Source organism: Drosophila serrata, unplaced genomic scaffold, assembly GCF_035046125.1.
Source record: "Drosophila serrata isolate PLE 108 unplaced genomic scaffold, ASM3504612v1 contig_376, whole genome shotgun sequence".
NCBI lineage: Eukaryota > Metazoa > Arthropoda > Insecta > Diptera > Drosophilidae > Drosophila > Drosophila serrata.
In genome coordinates this window covers 1,606,904-1,625,457 of record NW_028257274.1, presented here as the reverse complement: position 1 = coordinate 1,625,457, position 18,554 = coordinate 1,606,904, and the positions used below count along the sequence as shown (strand labels likewise).

The following is an 18,554-nucleotide window of genomic DNA, read 5'->3' as shown; positions in this document are numbered from 1 at the left end:
GCCCTGTTTAATGTAAGTGGTTTATGGCCGACACTTTGTTTTGCATTGAGTTCGATGTGCATTTAAGGGCCAAAACACAGGCATTTATGGCCCGAAGCTCGCTGTCATATCAGTGTCTTCTCAGGCGTTGGGTCAAGCCATAAAATTTATGTCAACCTTAGGGAAGGGGAGATACCAGAGTCTTCTCCCCTCTGAGCCATTAGCACACATTTATGTTTGGCCATAAAATCTGTTCTTGGCCAAATCAAAAGTGTCAAATGGCAAAGCTCATTTGCACATTAATAAGAAAATTATTTAAATACCCAGCCAGTGTTTGATATGCCCAACAACAGGTTTCATTTCGATTCGTTGCGTTCGAGTGACCCATTTCTCTTGTTCTCGGAAGAATCTCAGCGAGAATGGAATCGGAGAAGAGAAAGGGGGAAGTTCAGTGAACCAAGCAATACAAAAGCCAAATGCGGGTCAGAAATGTCGAATCAATTTGCATAATTAATAAAGTGAAAAACGAGTTGGTTGCCGCAGCTCGTTCACATAATTGCCGCAATTAGGCGATCCGATTAGATTATTCCTAAGAAACCCGATAATGCACTGATTTAAGCAGCAATCAAGTGCATGCCATGTTTGGATTTAAATATTCTTAATGGTTTTTTAGTGTAAATTGAAATTTAAGGAAGGAGGAACAAGTAATAGAGTATATTTATAACTCTTGAAGACTGGGCTTTCCCCGCTAGTCTTTTCTTTGATTTATTTCCTCCTGTGAATCATCTAGCATTTAAGCTTGTTATAGTTTTTAATTGGGCACATGTCAGTTGTCAAAATAGTATAATAAACAAGGCTGTGCGGGGCGGTGCAATTGCATCAGATTGATGACAGTCGATAAGAGCCGCTCCAGACAGCTGGAGTGAAGCCATCATAAAAGTGATCCCTTTATGGCATTATGCGATATAAATTTAATCAACAAATTGACAACAGCGAAACGCGACACCACCAACTGCAAAAGAGTGGCCAACAAAAAAACATTAAAGGGAAAACGTGGCCAACATCGTTCCGAGTCTCCTGCCGCAAAAGTTCACAGCGATTCCCGGGGGAAACGGGGTCAGCAGACGGCGGCATTTAGGCCCTAAAAAAGTGTCCCTCGTTAATGTATTTAATTGCTGCAAATGGGGAAAAGTAGAGCAAGTGCCGAAGGATGGCCAAATATTTACAGTCGGCTGGGTCTCTAGGTTCGTTTTGGTTTGGTTTTTCGGTATATATCCCGCGCACTCCTCCCGTGTTGCGGTTCACCGACTCTGCAGACTCTTTTTCCCCCATCTCTCTGGCATAATGAGCCGCCGGATCTGGGGCCTGGGGATTTCGGATTACTGGTTCCTAGTTCCTGGTTTATGCTTCCCGATTTTCCCCCTTACTCAGATTTGTGTCTGCTTTCCGCCCTGTCTCCTGGTACTGCGACTACGACTCAATTACAATTTGTATGCCGTGTGCTGCCGGTTATTTGCGGCACTCAAGTTGTTTTGGCCCTTCCGTATTGCCATCAATCTACCCTTTTCCGGTATTTCTATAAACACTTTAAAAAATATCATATAATGAGGGAGTAATAAATCGATTTTTAAGGGATTTTAATAGTTATAAAGTTTCGAGAGAATCAAAATCTATGAACATGTTAGGGAGAGAGCTAACGCTTTTGCACATTCATTTTAGGTACTAGATAGATATATATAAATGTAATATTCCTTAAGGCAGTTGCCTATACAGTCTCCTTTATATCCCTTATGTTAATTACCATTTCGTATGCCAAATTTTTCTCTCTGTGCAGGTGTTAAGCGTTCGTTTTGCGGTTTATTTAATACACTTTGCCGTGTGCGCTGCACTTGAATACGGAAACGCAAAGCGAAGCCAAATGAAGGCAAATTGATTGACACACTGAAATCTGAATACTTCACAACCGTTGGGATGCTGATGCTTCTCGGGATGCCTCTGATGCGGCTGTGTTTCACCTCGAGTGTAAATAATCGACTGCCTGAGCCGGCACTCTTCGTGTTGTGCGGTTTATGCGTTTTACTTAATTACCTATTTGAAAATTTTAATGCCCTTTGATGTGGCCAGATCGGGATGTTGGCCCCGTGTGTATGTGTGTGTGAGTGGGCTGGAAGAGTAGTAGTGGTAGTGACTGGCAGATTTTCCCTTCGATTTTCCAGCCTCCTCATGTCCCAGCCCGCCCTTTGATGTGGGCGGCTGGGACTGACGCGCTCGTTTCCTGTCGCGTGTAGATAAACCCATTCCGGCCGTATAAATCAAAATGCAATTTGTTCTGGGCCAAAAAGGGCAAGAGCTAATAACTAAACAAACTGCGGGCCACTAAATCAACGGGTCTCACGATAAAAACGAGCCATCGGAGACGTAGTCCCAGTCGAAGTCTGGATCTGAAGACGGCGTTTTTTTTTCTGCTTTCTGCGATGTTGCTTAGATGATTATGATGTAGTTGTTTCTCGACTAGGGCCTGGGCCTTGTAGGACGACCAGCGGCGTGTTGCCCATAATTTATTGGCTGACAAAACAAATTCATTATGAAATGATAAGCCCATGAAAATTGTCATGTTTAGGCCGATGATCATGATGACGACCACGACGACGACGACGCCGACGAGGAGGACGATGATGATGATGATGATGGCGGCGTCTCGGCAAAGATGAAGCGTGGATATTGGCCACTTGCAGTCGGCAGGCCAAACGTGACAAGCCTTTGGACAAGAAAGTAGAGAGTTCGTGGAGAACAGCGGTCTTAATAGGCCAACAAAAAAGAGATTTACACTCAGGTAATAAAGGTATTAATGGGTTCGGGGTTGCTTGAAAAGGAATTCAGTGGAATGCCTTGTGTTTTATTTATCAAATTTAATATATTTTTTAATGAAAATTCTGCAAATAGGTTAAGGTGTATTTTAAGACTTTAAATTTTAATAAATTTGTATATTTTAGATATTTAAAACTTTTCTCTGTTATTTATAAGCTCTAAAGTCTATTTCAGTGAGTGTCTCAAGCTTTGTCTTCCTTTCTCGCAATCGAATTTGCAGCTTCTGTGAGAAAGGCGAGTTATTGCCTAACACATCACGCTAGAATTTTCCAGAGTCCCGAGGAAAGTCAGTGGAGACCCACAGCTGCAACAGCTGGCGGTGACAGTAACCAGTAACTCGGAGCCAGTAAGCAGCAGTGAGCACTCACAGTTACACCACAGCCTTGCTCTGGGGCCCTCTATCTCTGGCAATGTCAATGCCATTTCTATTTGAAGGCAGTGCCCAGCATCCCCGCTCCAGCTCCAACTCCATCTCCATCCGAAGCTCCCGCTCCCGCTCCAGCTCCAGCTCCGGCAACAGCTCATAAAATGCCGGAATGACATGAAGCTGACAGGTAGTAGATTTTCAGCCTCAGCCTGCTGATTGCGGTTGCCACAGCTGCTCATCATCAGCAGCAGCAGCAGCAGCAGCATCCGTGGCGGTAAGCAGCCGAGATGGAGAGCTGTAGAAGAGTCTTGCAGGCATTACAAGGCTTTAATAGACAAGCGCAGCGCAGAGCTGAATAAGATTAATGAAGCCGTTTAAAACGCTTCGGTTGTTTATCATGCGGCATCCCTGAGCTTCCACAGCTTCCTTGGCTTCCCTTCCAGTATCAGGAGAAGGTATAGCTCCCGCTCCCGCTCCAACTGTGGTCGCTGTGCCTAATGTGCCGGGGCCATTCGCCATTTGGCCATTAGCCGGAGATGCCGACAGGGCTGCAATCGCGGCCAGAAGGGCACCACCGGGCAACAGGCTGGATGATGGCTGGTCACAGCCTTATTAAGTCGCCATAAACCATAAGCTCACGTTTGGCTGGGCCGCAGCGAAACAAAAATGTGTCTAAATACACAGTGACTAAAATTGTATACAAAAAAGATTACAAATTCACAAAAATTAAAGCCTTGATACCTTGTAAAATATAAAAAATCGAATCTAATATCCACTTGGTAATTATAAATGAACTCTTGAGTTTTTCTTATAGTTTTTCTTCAAGTGTCCTGGAGAAAAGTAACTTTTAATAAAGGCTAACATCTGAGGCTAAGACACCGATGACTCCTACTGAGCCTGCGACTGTGCCTGATGCTGATAAATGGCCGTGGGCGTGACCCGGCTAGTCTTTGATTAGCCTGACATGACCCAAAAATAGAAGGAGAGATGCCGATGCGAACATTCTCTATACGAAGCAACCTAAGTTCAAATGGAAGTGACATTACAGTCGCTGCAATTAAAGTGCTGCCTAGAGCGAACAGTGTCACCGTTGCTCCTGGGATCTGTGAGTTTCCAATACTCCAACTCCGAATCCGTTGATGAGGCGTGCAGCATTTTGATGGGCGAACACGTAAAGCTTGACAATTGCAGCTCCACTCCGCTTTTTATACTCTTTTTTATACGATACAGAAGGCAGAGGTGGACTGGCACTGGGGCCGTATATTTTATTGGTCCTAGAGATCTTTTCGAAACGATAACAAGTTTTGATTTGTTCGCCAAGGCAGCGGCTGAGGCAGCCGAAACGGGTTATGATTGACTGACTGTCGGACAGGCGACATTGGCAGGCGGATAAGCCGACGTCGCTATTGCCTTTGCCGTCCCCTGAACGAGGATGGGATCCCAGCGGAGCAAGAGTAGGAGTCGGAGAGCTGGAGCTCGAACTGGGAATTTTTCAAGTGTGCCACAGCACAGCCAACATAGTTTGTTATAAAATTAATGACCCTCATTTTGTATTCAAGTGTTATCGAAACGATTGCCAGTACACGTAGACTCACGGGCCTATGGACGGAATATGGGCTTGGTTTATGGATTGCCAACAATAAATACGCAAATATTTTTATGCCTGTACATGTAGATGGATTTCTTGGCAGCCAATTAAAGTGAGATTTTGATGGGACTCGAGAACCATTAAAAAGAGGCATCGGTGGGCCATACATCAATGATAGCAGAAAAGGAAATACTTGTCCTTTAATAAAGGTAAGGAACATTTTGCAAAGCAAATTGATATATAAATTCTTATTATTCATGTTGCTTTAGTGCGCTTCCCCAAGGTCACTGCTTGTTCTCATTTTTCCCACGTACCACGGGGCGTATGAGCATCGGCTAACAACCGTTTCGACACCTCATTTCACTGCAGCCACATGTTGCATGTTGCCGGCACTTCGTTTCCTCTCTAGACTGCTTTTTTTTTCCTAGGCGTTGCCCCATGTAATTTGCTAGCCAGATAAATATCTGCCGCTTATCACGATGTCTTAAACATTAAGCTGCTCCGTTGCTGCTGCCGGGATGCCGCCCGACTTGGCTGGAGCTGCTCGTATCTGCAGCTGTTGATGGGAATAATTTATGTGAAGGTTAGTTGCGGGCTCACACGAAATTGCCGGCGTATGCAGGTTGCCCCACTGACGGGGGAGGTGTTTTCTATATATATATATACACACACTATAAACTGCACTATAGAGATCCTAACCGAAGCTGGGGCCTTTACTTTCACAAGTCAGCACGTGAGGCGGCAGCGAGTGCTGCAGGTAACGGCGCACATTGTGCGGCTGACTGACCTCATTGTGGGCGCAATTTGCTCGCTGAAAGTTGGAAAATCTGTGAAAATCTGTAAAAATCTGTGGCAAGCGGACCCAGCCAGCACCGGCAGGACGGACAGTGCATTCATTAACAACAAATTGTGCCCGAAATTCGCTTTAAATAACATTTTATGTTCGCGCATTGGCCGAGATACTGGCCAAGATACACGGAGTCTGGCCCAAAACGCCAGCCTGCCCGCATTTTCATTACTTTATCGGTTTTTCATCTGGTGCCGGTCAAGTTGGCAATTTGGCAAAGCGTGAAATGGACAGACCGCAAAGACCGCTGTAGCAACAAATCCAACCACAATGGAATCGAGGCTATATGCTGTATATAAGGCTTAGTTGTAGGTGCCGTGGAAGCGGCACGCTCGTTGCATGATCATAAATCTGCAGGTAGACAATAAATGCAATGATCACAGCTCCCCATCACCGGCTGACTCTATTTGTGTCGAGATTTTTGCACCAGAAATGTCAGCGTGGCACGGCATGCCTCTACCCTATAATTGGGCTGATTTAGGCCAAGAGAGACGGTAGTCGATAGAATGGGTTAATTAGAGCAAGAAACCACTAGGTTCTAGTTTAGCTTATAAGAGAAATGGATTTGTTTTTAAAAGATAATGTAAGATCAGGTGTAATGCACTATTTACTTGGATTTAATGGAACACATCTTGTGTTCATTGGGTATAAACCTTCAAAAGTATTATACCTCTTTAGTTTTGATTTAAGTCTGAACTTAACCTTTCTATTTATACCCTTTTCCTATAGGATATCAAACAAGACTATACTCTTCCCACCAGCATATTTTTGTTGCTGTGATTCATATGCCTTTGCCCGCTGGACATAAATCAAGCGGCAGAGAAGTCCGAATGAAATGCAGCAGAACGAAATGAAATGGATTGTGCAAATGTCTGCCAAGTTGAGCCCGGCTTAGCCAGCTCTGGGCCATGTTTGGGCCAGACCAGGCTGAGACTTGGCCGCTTTGGGGGGCGTGACAGGTACGCACCTGTGAGGGACTCGAGCTCGGTGGGCTCCAACAGGTAGCAAAACCACCTCCAGCTCCTGGGTCCCAGCTCCCAGCTCCGAGCCCCACCGGCATGCCAATGAGGCAGGCGTTGCCCCGTTGGCGGAGCACGTGCTTTATGCTAATTACTTGCTGGAATCGGGCGTGGGTCGATCCAAGCGGAGTCAGGCATCCAAAAGCCGCGTTATTAAAACGCATTTGGAATAACTCTGAAACTTGTTTATTTTTATTATCGTCTTGGCTTGATTTCTTTCACAGCTCTGTTTTTATTTACACCTACGAATGCGGTTTTACATGATGCTAATTAATGCGTTCGCGATTAAAATGTATATATTACGAGATGTCGTGTGTGCTTTATGGCTTGTAAGTTGTAAATTGGCCTGGCCTACAAGTTCGGTTTGCAGGTAATTAGCCGCTTGATGGACGGGCCAACGCTGCGTATGCTCAATGTCTCGCTCAGTGCAAATTAACATCAAATGTCAGACTGCCGTTGCCGTTGGTCTTGCCGTGGCCAACTGATTAAAGCCAGTCTGTGCAGCGAACTGTGGAACGAGGCAATGTCAGCTTATGGGTAATCATGTGTCCATGGACCCAGTCTCCTTCCGAGCCTCAACTTTAGCTCCGACTTGGAGCCAGAGTAGTTACTGCTGTAGCTGGAATTGGATGTGGTCGCGGAGTTCAAGTTCAATTTTTGTTGAATGCTCTCGCGTTGCTTTTAATTAAAAGTAATGCCTCGCCATTTAGGCAAAATGTTTTACCTCCCGCTTTTCCCCTCACTTTTTCCCTTAGTTCTTGGCCGTTTTTCCCCCCATTTTGCCTCTTCTTTTCCGCTTTTCCGCTTTAATGCTTAAGCTGGAAGAAGGAGGAAAAAAAGGGCGGCAGGCTGGCAGGACACACCCATCGACATTAGGGGCAATGCCTGGCCCCGGCATTCTTTCACTGCGGGTCCCGCGGTTATTTATTTGATGGCTTTGGCAGCTAGAGCCGGCTAGAGTCCGTCAGTTTTTGGTCAAATCACAGCGGGCGTCGGGCATTGATTGTTGGTAGTGGAAAACGGGGAGCTGGGATTCCGGAGGGGGAACACAGTGCGGTAACCATGCCTGAATTATGCTCCCCAGAACAACAACAACAACAGCAGGAGCCGCCGCCGACGAGGCAAGTTTAATGCTCGAAATATGCAAAATCATGAGTCTGCGTTGATTTTAAATTGTATCATTAAAACGAGAACCCGCTACGAGCAGCAGTCGCTCGCTGCCGCGTAATGAAAACCAAACCAAAAAACCATACACACACCCTCTCCCATCGAGAATTTTGTGTGTTTTTAACTTTTTTTTGGTGTGTGTTGTGGTGTTGCTTGTGTTATTTTTTCCGGCTTGTTCATTACACATTTTGATTGAACCCTGCCCAGTGGTAGATCAATCAATTTTTTCTTTGTTTCCCCCGGCTCGCTAATAAATTGCGGTACCGAACACACCGAAAAAATAAACAAATTAAACATTTTCTGGCCCGTAGCCGTGGTAGCAATTATGTATCTCGCTTCTTGCCCCGCTCACGCTGTTAATTCAATTTATTTTGTGTGTCTAATTAAAGGGGAAACGGATCGATGGGTATGTTTGATTTGTGACTGGAATAGAACCACCGAACGATACGAGAGAAAAAGAGTTGAAAATTAATGAAAACCATGACAGGATATGTTTAATGAATAATTAATTGAGTGTATGGCCTCTGGGGGGTGTTCTTGGAGAGCAAAATAAGATACGATTGCCAATTATATAAATAGATATGTGAGCCAAGTCTATGCAAACACTCTATAAACCAATCGCAAATTGTGTGTGTTCCAATTCTCCTGCATTTGCATTTCTATCCACAGTTTCGTTACTCCAACAAAGTAAGTACTTATATGCAAACGACAGTTGTTACAATTTATGGCCAACAGCATAGCCATGGCAATTTCCAAAATAATTGTTTGTGTGCACCATTTTTGCGCAATGCGAATGGAAATTTTGCAAGCGATTCAAATTACTGATATATCCATCGATGCATTTGACACATTCGCGGCACGACGGCGCGAAATTGTACCCCCGAGTCGAGTCGAGTCGAGTTGAGTTGGCCTGGCCGGAACTGAAATGCAACACGTCTGAAAGCATTCACGCAATCGCAATCTCAATTCAAAAAGTTGCCAGCTATTAGCAGCACTCATTGTTGGCTTTCCTCGATGCTTTTTTCGCAGCTACTGGAAAAGTTTTTCATGCCGTTAAGTCATTCTTTAGATACTCGATGCCTGATTTTCCACTCAAGTATGGCCTGCATTGTTGTTGCTGGAAAAGCTGCTGCTGTTGGCAATTGATTGCTTGAGTCATAGACCGCAACGGGTTTAAGTTTCCACTGAAGCTTTGAGACAATTCGAACAGAACATACGCTTCTTGAAGTAATTTTCTGGTTTTCTATTATATTATAAAATATATTTATTAGTTAAATTCATTTAAATCTATAATTTTTAAAGGTGAGTTCAGATATCGTATTGCAGGGTATTATAATATCAGTCAGAAGCTTAAAAACCAGTGAAGGAGTCATTTGCGACCCTATAAATCATATATATTCTTGATCAGCATTAATAGCTGAGTCGATCTAGCTATCTCCGGTCAAAAAATAAATTTTTGAAATTTTTCCGAAAATTGAAAATTTTATAAGGGGTTACATCATTAAAATTGTCAATTTTTGATGAAAAATTGAATTTCTTTAATTTTAAAACTGAGTACGCAGATTTGTTAGCCCTACAAAAACTAGCACAGAAATGGTTTCCGAATTGAAATTAATGCATTATTGGCTTAGTTATGGTATTTGGAATACTGTGATTTTATGCACTAACAATAGCATATAAAAAATATCGATTCTGGTTTAGTATCTTTTTAAATTCATATTTTCTGCTTTGCAGGGTATTTGCCTTATCGTCTGTTGCCTGCATTTTATGGGCCAGGCCAGTATGCTTGTCGCCAAACCGGAGCAGGCTGCTCCGGCAGCGGATTCCCGATGGCAGCGCCAACAAATTGCCACTCCAAAGGTGTTGGAGTCGCTGTCGCCGCCATCGTCGTCGTCGTCTCATCGTCGTCGTCATCATCATGTTTGTTTGCCTTTTTTTGGTTATCGCTGACACAACAATGGGTCGTAGCTGTTCGCCAGTGGAGCGAGCGCTAACAGAGTTTTTTTTTCGGGGTGAGTGTGCGCGCGGGATGGCGGGGCGTATACGTAATATTTGATTTTCCATTGCAATGCATTGGCAATTTGCGCCCCGAAGTTGATTGAACTGTCAATCGCTGGCGGGCATTGCGATATAGTTTCGCTAATTTCGTATATGTCTGCATTTATGAAGGCAAATCGACCATTTGGCTAATTAAAATGCCCCCCAGTGCAATTTGGTCAAATGATATCCCCGGACAACTTGCATTATAAATATTTAAATAGACTCTGCTTTGGCGAATGGCTAATGGGGAGAGCTGAGAGTCGGCTTAAGTGGACTGGGGACCTGACCACATACATACATATAAGGTAAATGACATTTAATTGGCCCACTCTTGCATAGGGGCGGAAATTGACCAATTGACATACATTTTTAAAGAGTCCGCCGGAAAAAGAAGCGACCAGGAGGTGGGGCACCTGAAGAAAGTAATTGCCGTTCATTGGAAACAATTTCTGGATTCGACCTCCTGCCTCGGTTCCCATCGACTTTATTAAATATTCAGACTGTTGGCTTCTGCAAATTTATGATTTCTTTTAGTCCCCTATTCTACTTCTGCCTTTCTGAGCAATAAAAGCAAGGGGTATTCGGGCTGGAATATTGTGGGGCAAGGCAAATAGCATCACGTTCTACAAGGCACAGCTAACTATAAAATTACACCAAGATATCAGAGATACAGACGGGCAGGCAAACAAAACACAATCGTAAAAAAATGCCGCACTTTTCTTTTGAAAGATTTTGCAATTTATTTCGTTTGGATTATTTTTGTAGCTGTGATTTTTTCGGTCTTTTTTTTTTTGAGTCATGCTTGGCAATTGTTTGAGTTTCACTGGGAAAAAGTGTTTGCTTGAATTTAAACATTAAAAGTAGTTTTATTTGGCATTCGATTTTAAGTTTTTTACACATTTTAGTGTGCAAGAATATGAGTTGAAAGATACAAAAAAAAACCCCTTGAAGGGTATTATCATTTTAGTCCGAAGCTTGTTACGATGTGAAGAAGTCATTTCCGACCCTATAAATCATATATATTCCTGATCAGCATTAAAAGCTGAATCGATCTAGCCATGTCCGGTCAAAAAATAAATTTTTGAGATTTTTCCGAAAATTGAAAATTTGATAAGGGGTTACATCATTAAAATTGTCAAAATTTGACAAAAAATTGAATTTCTTTAATTTGAAAAGTGAGTATGCAGATTTATTTATATTTAAAAATCTAGCACAGAAATGGTTTCCGAATTGAAATTAATGCATTTTTGGCTTAGTTATGACCGATTTTGCAATTGGATCTAACGATACAAACCTTATCTTCCTGTATTACCTACCCATCTCATTTATTTTTAAAAAATATTACTATATGATGTACAGTTTAAAATAGAATAATAAAAATTACAATTAAATAGAAAAAATTTATTTTCCAGTGCAAACTAAAGTTGCGCAAAAATCCCGCGAAGAAGACGGCAAGCAAAACGAGAGAAAAAACAACTTTTTATTACTCGAAATCTAACGGCGAGGCAAAACGAACGGCCGCACTTTGGCTTTAGCGGATTGTGGCCAAGAAAGGGCGATGAGGGGGGCCGGTTAAAGAGTGGGGGGGGGGGGGCTGTGGAGCAGCGAGAGTGAGAAGGGAGAACGCGGAGATTCAGAGCCAGTTGTTGGTGTCAAGGTTAAGCGTCTGTCGGCACGAGCGTAACCAGAAATACGGGTCAATCGCGGATTCACAGTGGTAACGAAAGGCTTTTCCTTTACAGACTTTTCCAGCACCGCCACACACATATACACTCCCCAAAGGCACGCGGACTAATGCGTCATCATAAATTCTGCACAAATGAAATTTTCGTGGCCAGCTGCAAATGATGGTGCAATTTGTATTCATTAGGAAATGATCATGCGATCAGTGGGAATCTTTACGCTCCACGATCCGGAGTACAGAGTCCGCGGTCTGGACCTTCAACCATGACCAGACCGACTGTCTAACTGTTTTCCTCCATAGACTTTTATTGGCCAAATGGAAATTGCCATAATAAAAATCGGAAAACCAATAACAATTACGAAATCATTTATGCCTTACGGTTTTCGAGTTGGAATTTTAAATTCGAAAAGATTTACCATCTTTGGATTATACTCTTTGAGGTAGTTTATTGGTTTCAAAAGAGATTTAATTAATAATAGTTAATGCTAATCATTAAGAGTAGAAATGCAAATTAATTCTGAATGCTAAATCAGTTGATTAACCATTTTTGTAATCATTAGGGAACACACAGAAGTTAAGCGATGAGTTCTTTTATCGATTGTATCTTTAAGTTCCTAAATTCTACTCTGACTGCTTTGATTTCCATTTATTTTTGGATATGTATAGTTCTACGAATAAGTATAAGGTTTTTATTTAATTTTTATTACACAAGAGGAAACAGTTGCTTTCAAAATCATTGCAAGAGTATTTTACTTTGTACTCTTTAGACTTTTCAGAATCCCCTCCTAAAGAATATTCTATTTCCATCTATACTCCCTTGTTCGTTTTTAAAGACCTCTGGTTTACTAATTTAAATTTATACTGGTCGTTAAACATTTATTAACTCTGAAGTTCGAACTGCGGCTAGCTCGTGGGTGGGCGGACAAATAAATCAAATCTGTCTGGCAGATAGCTGGAAACCTGCCCTGGCCTAAATGAGTCTAGAGTTGGCCAGAACTGGCTACTCCGTTTGATGTGAGCTGTCAATGTTTGTTTGCAATAGACGCCCTCGGCACCCCTACGAGCGGGTATAGATGATGACTCCCCCGGGTGGCACATCGTTAATCACTGAACCAGGGTCTGGACCTGGACCTCAACCTCGACTCCGTCCCGAACCCGTTCTCCTCGCTAATTGATTTTTCAACTGCATTCGAGACACGTTTCGCCGGTTCTCCTGCCCGAAATTAGAGGTGCTTTACACTTTTCATTTCGCATCTCCGTGCGCCGCCAGTGAAAGTGCCAGCTGGCGGAGATTTGTGTCTGTCCAAGTGTTCTGGGAATTTCGTTTCGTTCAAGAGAGCTATTTCCAGCCAAAATCCGGCAGTTAATGGGCTTTTGAGTAGCTTAGACATTATTGATTAACCGTCGTTTGGTCTTTCTCCTCAGCTTTTTTTGTTTAGAAGAGATGTTTATGGGTTAGGGGGTCGATTTAGCAGCGGAAAGCAAGGCATCTCTCTCGAGTCGCATCAGTCAGTCTCTGATGAGTGGTCTTTGTTCTAAACACAATCATTAGTGAGGTGCTTCAATTACCTAAGATGAAGCGTGACTTGCGGCTATTTAAGCTTGAATTTTCGGCTATTGTGTTTTATGAGTATTTTGTGGCTTTGCTGATCATTCCCATTGCCTTTCTTAACTAACTAGAAGATGCTACACAAAAAACACTGGTTTACAATACTTTTGATCACGATTAGGCAGGAAGAGAACTAACTTTGGGAAGGCGATGGAGTTTATATATTTGTTGCAGTTTGAAATTTAATTAGAGGATTGAATCAAAAATAGATCATAACTAAATTAGCATTCTCTGAATCGATATTTATAGATATTTTTGTATGACAATTTTCTTCGACAATCCAGGCTTAAAAATCTCATAACTAAGTCAAAAATGTATTTATTTCAATTCGGAAACATTTCCCAAGCTAGTTTTTAATAGGATAACAAATCTGCATACTCAATTTAAAGTTTTAGAAAATTGAAATTTTGGCCAATTTTTGACAATTTTAATGATGTAACCCCTTATCAAATTTTCAAATTTTGGAAAAATTTCGAAAATTTTATTTTTTTCCCAAACATGCTTAGATCGATTCTCCTTTTCATGCTGATCAATAATATATATGATATATAGGGTCGGAAATGATTCCTTCACATTATAACAAGCTTCTAAACTTTCTCTATTAAAAGTGTGTATCGTATACTTTACTGTACTGTATACTATACATTTTGATGTTTCCCTGATTTAATCAAAAGAACTCTTCCCTTTTGTGAGCTAGTGTAAATCCCAGAAAAGTTTTCTTTCCCTTTAGTTGAAGACGAATGCCGCATAATTTAACAGGAAATCGTTAGCGAGCGCGGCATGTTTAAAAATATTTCACGCCGCCGCCATGGAGAGTCGAGCTCCTCCCACCAAGAGGCAGGCACTGGGCATTACTGCCTCAGACACGATGGCATTTAAATGAAACGCTGCTAGAATTAGAACTGTAAACAACATGTGTTGAAATGCCTAATTGATTGACTTGACTCGATGCGGCAGCACCGGCACCTGGCTGGGGGGAAGAAAATAGAAGCAAAAGTTGAAGTTGGAATAGAAAAAACGGGCTTCGGCTTCGAAGGGGGACAAATTATGGCATTGGCATTCAAGGCGGCATTTGATGGATTCTCAAAGTCGGGCCTAATGAATGACCAAGTACGAGTGCATCTCTGAATCGGAGTCTGGGGCTTAGTGAGTTGATTAGCTGCGTCTTGGCTGCAACGCGGAAGAATGCCATTAAGACACTTTAATGGTGCGCAGTTATTAAATTAATTTTCCCCAAGCTGCCGTTCACAATTTATTACTTAACTCCGCTCTTGGCCAGCCTTTCGGTGGGCTTTTTGCCGTATTTATGACTTTGCATAGCGACTCTTCCAATTACGGCCATCTCAGACAATGGCCGGTAAAGCATTCTAACACCGATCTCCGCTCGTCTTCAATGGCTTTCTGGCTTACTAGCACTCTCTAGAGGTTCTGGCCAGGCTCTGGCTCTGTTGGCTTGCCAACTTTCCAATTGGCAATAAAGCATGCGAAACCAATGGCATCACTTCTTTCTATTTTTTGTTGGACACCTTTTGTTTTTTTCCTATTCGTTTTACGTTATTTGTTGACCACAAACTGTTGATTACCGGGCCAAGATACTGGCAGCCACTTCGACATGGCCATTTTCACGCGCCCTCCAACCGCAGCAGACACAATGGAGCAGAGGCGTTGTAGAATGCCCAAAAAAGGTTTCGGCATTTTGGCCAAAGTAAACCCAAAAATAAAAAACGGAGGGGTAAAACCAGGCTAGGCCTGTTGCAATTCCTGCACTGGAGAGTAAAAAGCCAAACTGCTAACGGTAGTTCCAGCTAACGAGCTAACGTAAATTAAGATCGCTTGTTCTGGCTCTTTTCTTTTCTGTTCGGCTCGGTTCTGTTCTTGGTTTACTTTTCTGGCCACCGGCAGCATCTTTCGTGGAACAAAAACCAAATGTGTACGGCAGCAAAAAATAACCGAGAAGTAAACAAAAGATTCGGCCAGAAACAACAGAGAGCAGAGGCTATGCGGCATCAGCAACAGCAGCTATTCCCAGGGAATGTGCCTTCTTTCGTTTTGTTTTACTTTCCGAAAACGGAAAGGCGATGCAAAGACTTCACTCAACGCCAACGCACCGCCGAACGCATGGCTCTGTATCTGGATCTGGCAGCAGATCCCCCGACCCAATTTTCCAGCCCCAGTCCCGGTCCCGGTCCCGGTCCCCTTACCCCACTCCCCTGGATGCATGCACTCACTCCAATCCGTTGCATCCGTGAGATACTCGCCTCATTTGCATGTGGGCAGTGGGTCAGTGACTGTCGGGAAATCTATCAGTCAGCACTGATTCCTAGCAGTTTGAATGCTGCAACTCTCAAGGTGGGTAGTTGGTAATGTTCTCGTTGGTTACATATAGAGAAATATGTCTTAATTGATGCTGTGAAGATTAGAAACAAATAAATCTTGGAGCCTTACTAGTAAAAGAACTTTCCTGGATTTTATATCTTAAGCTTAGAGGGTATAGTTATCTTTGTGGCATTTAATAGTTATATATAGTCACTGTCTTGGACCACGCACAACTCCCCCAGATGATCTCTGATTACCGGTGGCTCCTTTCCCTCTCCGTTTCCATTTCTTTCTTGCCTCCAATGATCAATCAGTGGGGTTGGGGGAAAAGACAAAGAAAAACAAAAAGCACATTTTCCCCACCCCCACCTCAGCAGGTTTTTTCTCCTCCGATGAGTTCTACAAAAGTCTTCATTGGCGTGGCCGCAACTGTAATAAAGAACTACATACCGTATACAAATCGATTTCACCCAGTTCTTTGGACTTTTTATTCTAGACTCTTACATGCTGCATATTTTCTTTTATGGCCTTCTGTTTGGCGCTGTCCATCCGCCATTGGGTTCTCGATTCCCAGTTGCCAGCTCTTGGCCTGCCTGGCCAGAACCCATAAAAAACTATTGCCACCGTCGATGCAAAGGAAATCTGCCCAACCCAAGTTGGAAAAGTTGGAATTTCGATGGTTTTTGGCCCAGGTTAGCGCTCCTTTTTAGCCGATTGCGTGCAACATGCGCCCTGGCAGTTTGCTGTTGTCATAAAAGTTGCCACTTTATGACTTACTTATGAAAAAAGTATATATATATATATATGAAGAAAAAACTGAGCTGGCCAAGGGTAAAAAACTCGTTGAAAAGCCAAGTTGCCATCTCACTGCGGAAATAGACCTAATGATCAATTAGCTCTGAATCGCGAGCCGTTAGCTTCCGACTTGTATACTTTTCCACTGGGAGCGTCTTTCAACAAAGATGGAGATGGATTATGGCATCGGACATTGGACATCGGACATTGGACATTGGCCATCGGGAATCGTGAAACGGGGAGCAGCAACTATGCGTCACTGCAATTAACCCGCGGCACTAATTGGGGATGGTTAGCTGGGCATAAAGTGTGTATTTTAAGGCCCATTACGGATGACTTCCTGTCCCGCAACCGAGAGTGGCAATAGAAAATCAAATAGAGCCTGCCCCAGTCGAAGGAGCTGGTGAAGGAGAAGGAGTTGGATGCAGTTGGAGCTGTCAGAAGTGGCCCGTATGATGATTGCGCAAGCGACACATAAGCCAACTCCCCGAGCAACTCCAAGCTGCAACTTGCAACTCCCAGAAGCAGCAGTAACTGCTTTAATTGGAAATTGTTGCAGCAGAGGCATCCGCAGCAATAGCAGCAGAAGCAGCAGCAGCAGCATCACCGTCAAGTGTTCTAGTTACGTGGCTGTCGTTTGCCTTCAATCTTTTGGCGCTCCAACGCTCTGGCTCTGGCAATTGCATCACGCAAGGCGAAGTGAGCCGCGGAGCTGCCAACGGGTTCTGCAACGCTCCCATCTATCTCTTCCACCTCTTTGGCTACTTTCTAAAGCCTTTCCTTACACTGCAGGAAAATCAAATAACTCGGGCAGAGGAAAACTCTGAGACAAGGCTTTAGCACAGCAATCTTTCTATGGAAAATGATTATTAAATACTACAAGTACAAGCATATTCCTATGTCTTCCAGTGTACTTTCTGTACAGCTTCAGACTTCATCTTCATCTCTTCTCAGTTTGGTTCACTTGGTTACTGTGCACAGTGTTTTTCCCCCCGGTTTTCCTTTTAGTTTTTCAACGCTTTTTGTGCATTTTGTTTAGCGCCCAGGTAACTGTTTCAGCATCGAGAACTGCTGATGTTGCTGCAGTTGCTGCTGTTGCTGCTGCTGTTGCGAAACTGGTGCAAGTTGCTGCTGCTGCGTTTCAACTCCTCTCCGGCTGCAAGTTTGCAGTTAGTTCTACTGTTGTCCGCCGTCGTTGTTTCTTTTGGGCTTTGATTTTGCAGCTCCTATGTATGACATTACTTGTTCACTTTTTTTCCAGCCATTTTCCCATCCTACCGTCGAGTATTTTCCTTTCGCTTCAAATTGGAAATTAACGTGCTACCCGAACTGAGCCAAACAACTGCGACGACAACGGCAACGAGAACAGCCCTTTGTTCTTAAAGTTTTTACAGAAATTAATTAAGTGCCTCTCGGCTGAGCCGGTAGAAGGGGATTTATAGAGGTTGTTAGGAAAATTGCTGCTGGTAGTTTTCTGTTTTGTGTCACATGAGCCAAAAGTCTATAAATTTGCAAGAGCCATAAAATTAGATCGTAAAGTTCCTGTTTTTAGTGCACATTTATAATGTCACTAATTAAAAAAGCGGATACAGCGACCAGAAATTACTTTGTGGAGCATTATTTTATTGCCAAAGATGGGAATCGCTTGATTTACGACCCTTTGGGGATGATTAGTGATATGAGAGCATGGGAGAATAACCTCGGAAACCCCTTTTAAAATGTGATGTTCTTCCTGGTTAATGTGACAACCGAAATGAAATGATTTGATATTGCCCCTCGCTTCAATGTCGCCATCAATTTCTCGTTTAGACACCGTTTATGACCATCAAAGAATCATTTATAACCGAAACACAGTTTTGTCAAATTGTTCGATTGTTAGGGGGCGCGGAGGCCAATCCTTTTAGCCAAAAGCCGAGTGACGAGAGACGGGAGAACCAAATACCAAAAAACCCGCTGACAGCTGCCGCTCATCGCTGATGGATGGGCGTTTTTCGCTTTTCGACCGCGACTCGTGGCCCGACTTTGGCAGCGATTAGAGGCGGCTGAAAGGGTTAACCAGGCGGGGTTTTTAAAGCTGGGGTGGGACATGGAGCTGGGGAGCCTTTTATCAGCAATCTGTCAGTGTGGCAACAACATCATCATCATCATCATCCGCATTTGCGGCATCTTCAAAGGCCCCGCGGAGCCAAACTGCGTGGTCGGTGTTTGACGTTGAATTTACAAATTACAACTAATTAAAAGTTGATGAGTCTGCGTGAGTGAAATCAAGCGCAGC

General features: G+C 43.2%; 1 protein-coding gene and 1 long non-coding RNA gene across 5 annotated transcripts in view; one reads left to right on the top strand and one right to left on the bottom strand.

Annotated features, from left to right (window-relative positions):
- LOC110191109 (uncharacterized) overlaps positions 1-18,554 on the bottom strand; it is a 68,952-nt gene that overhangs the window by 46,426 nt on the left and 3,972 nt on the right. The gene's annotated exons all lie outside the window — the stretch shown is intronic.
- LOC147642647 (uncharacterized) lies at positions 1,217-6,039 on the top strand. Its single transcript, XR_015273184.1, has 2 exons — positions 1,217-4,385; positions 4,445-6,039. It is a non-coding gene; the product is annotated as an uncharacterized LOC147642647 (long non-coding RNA).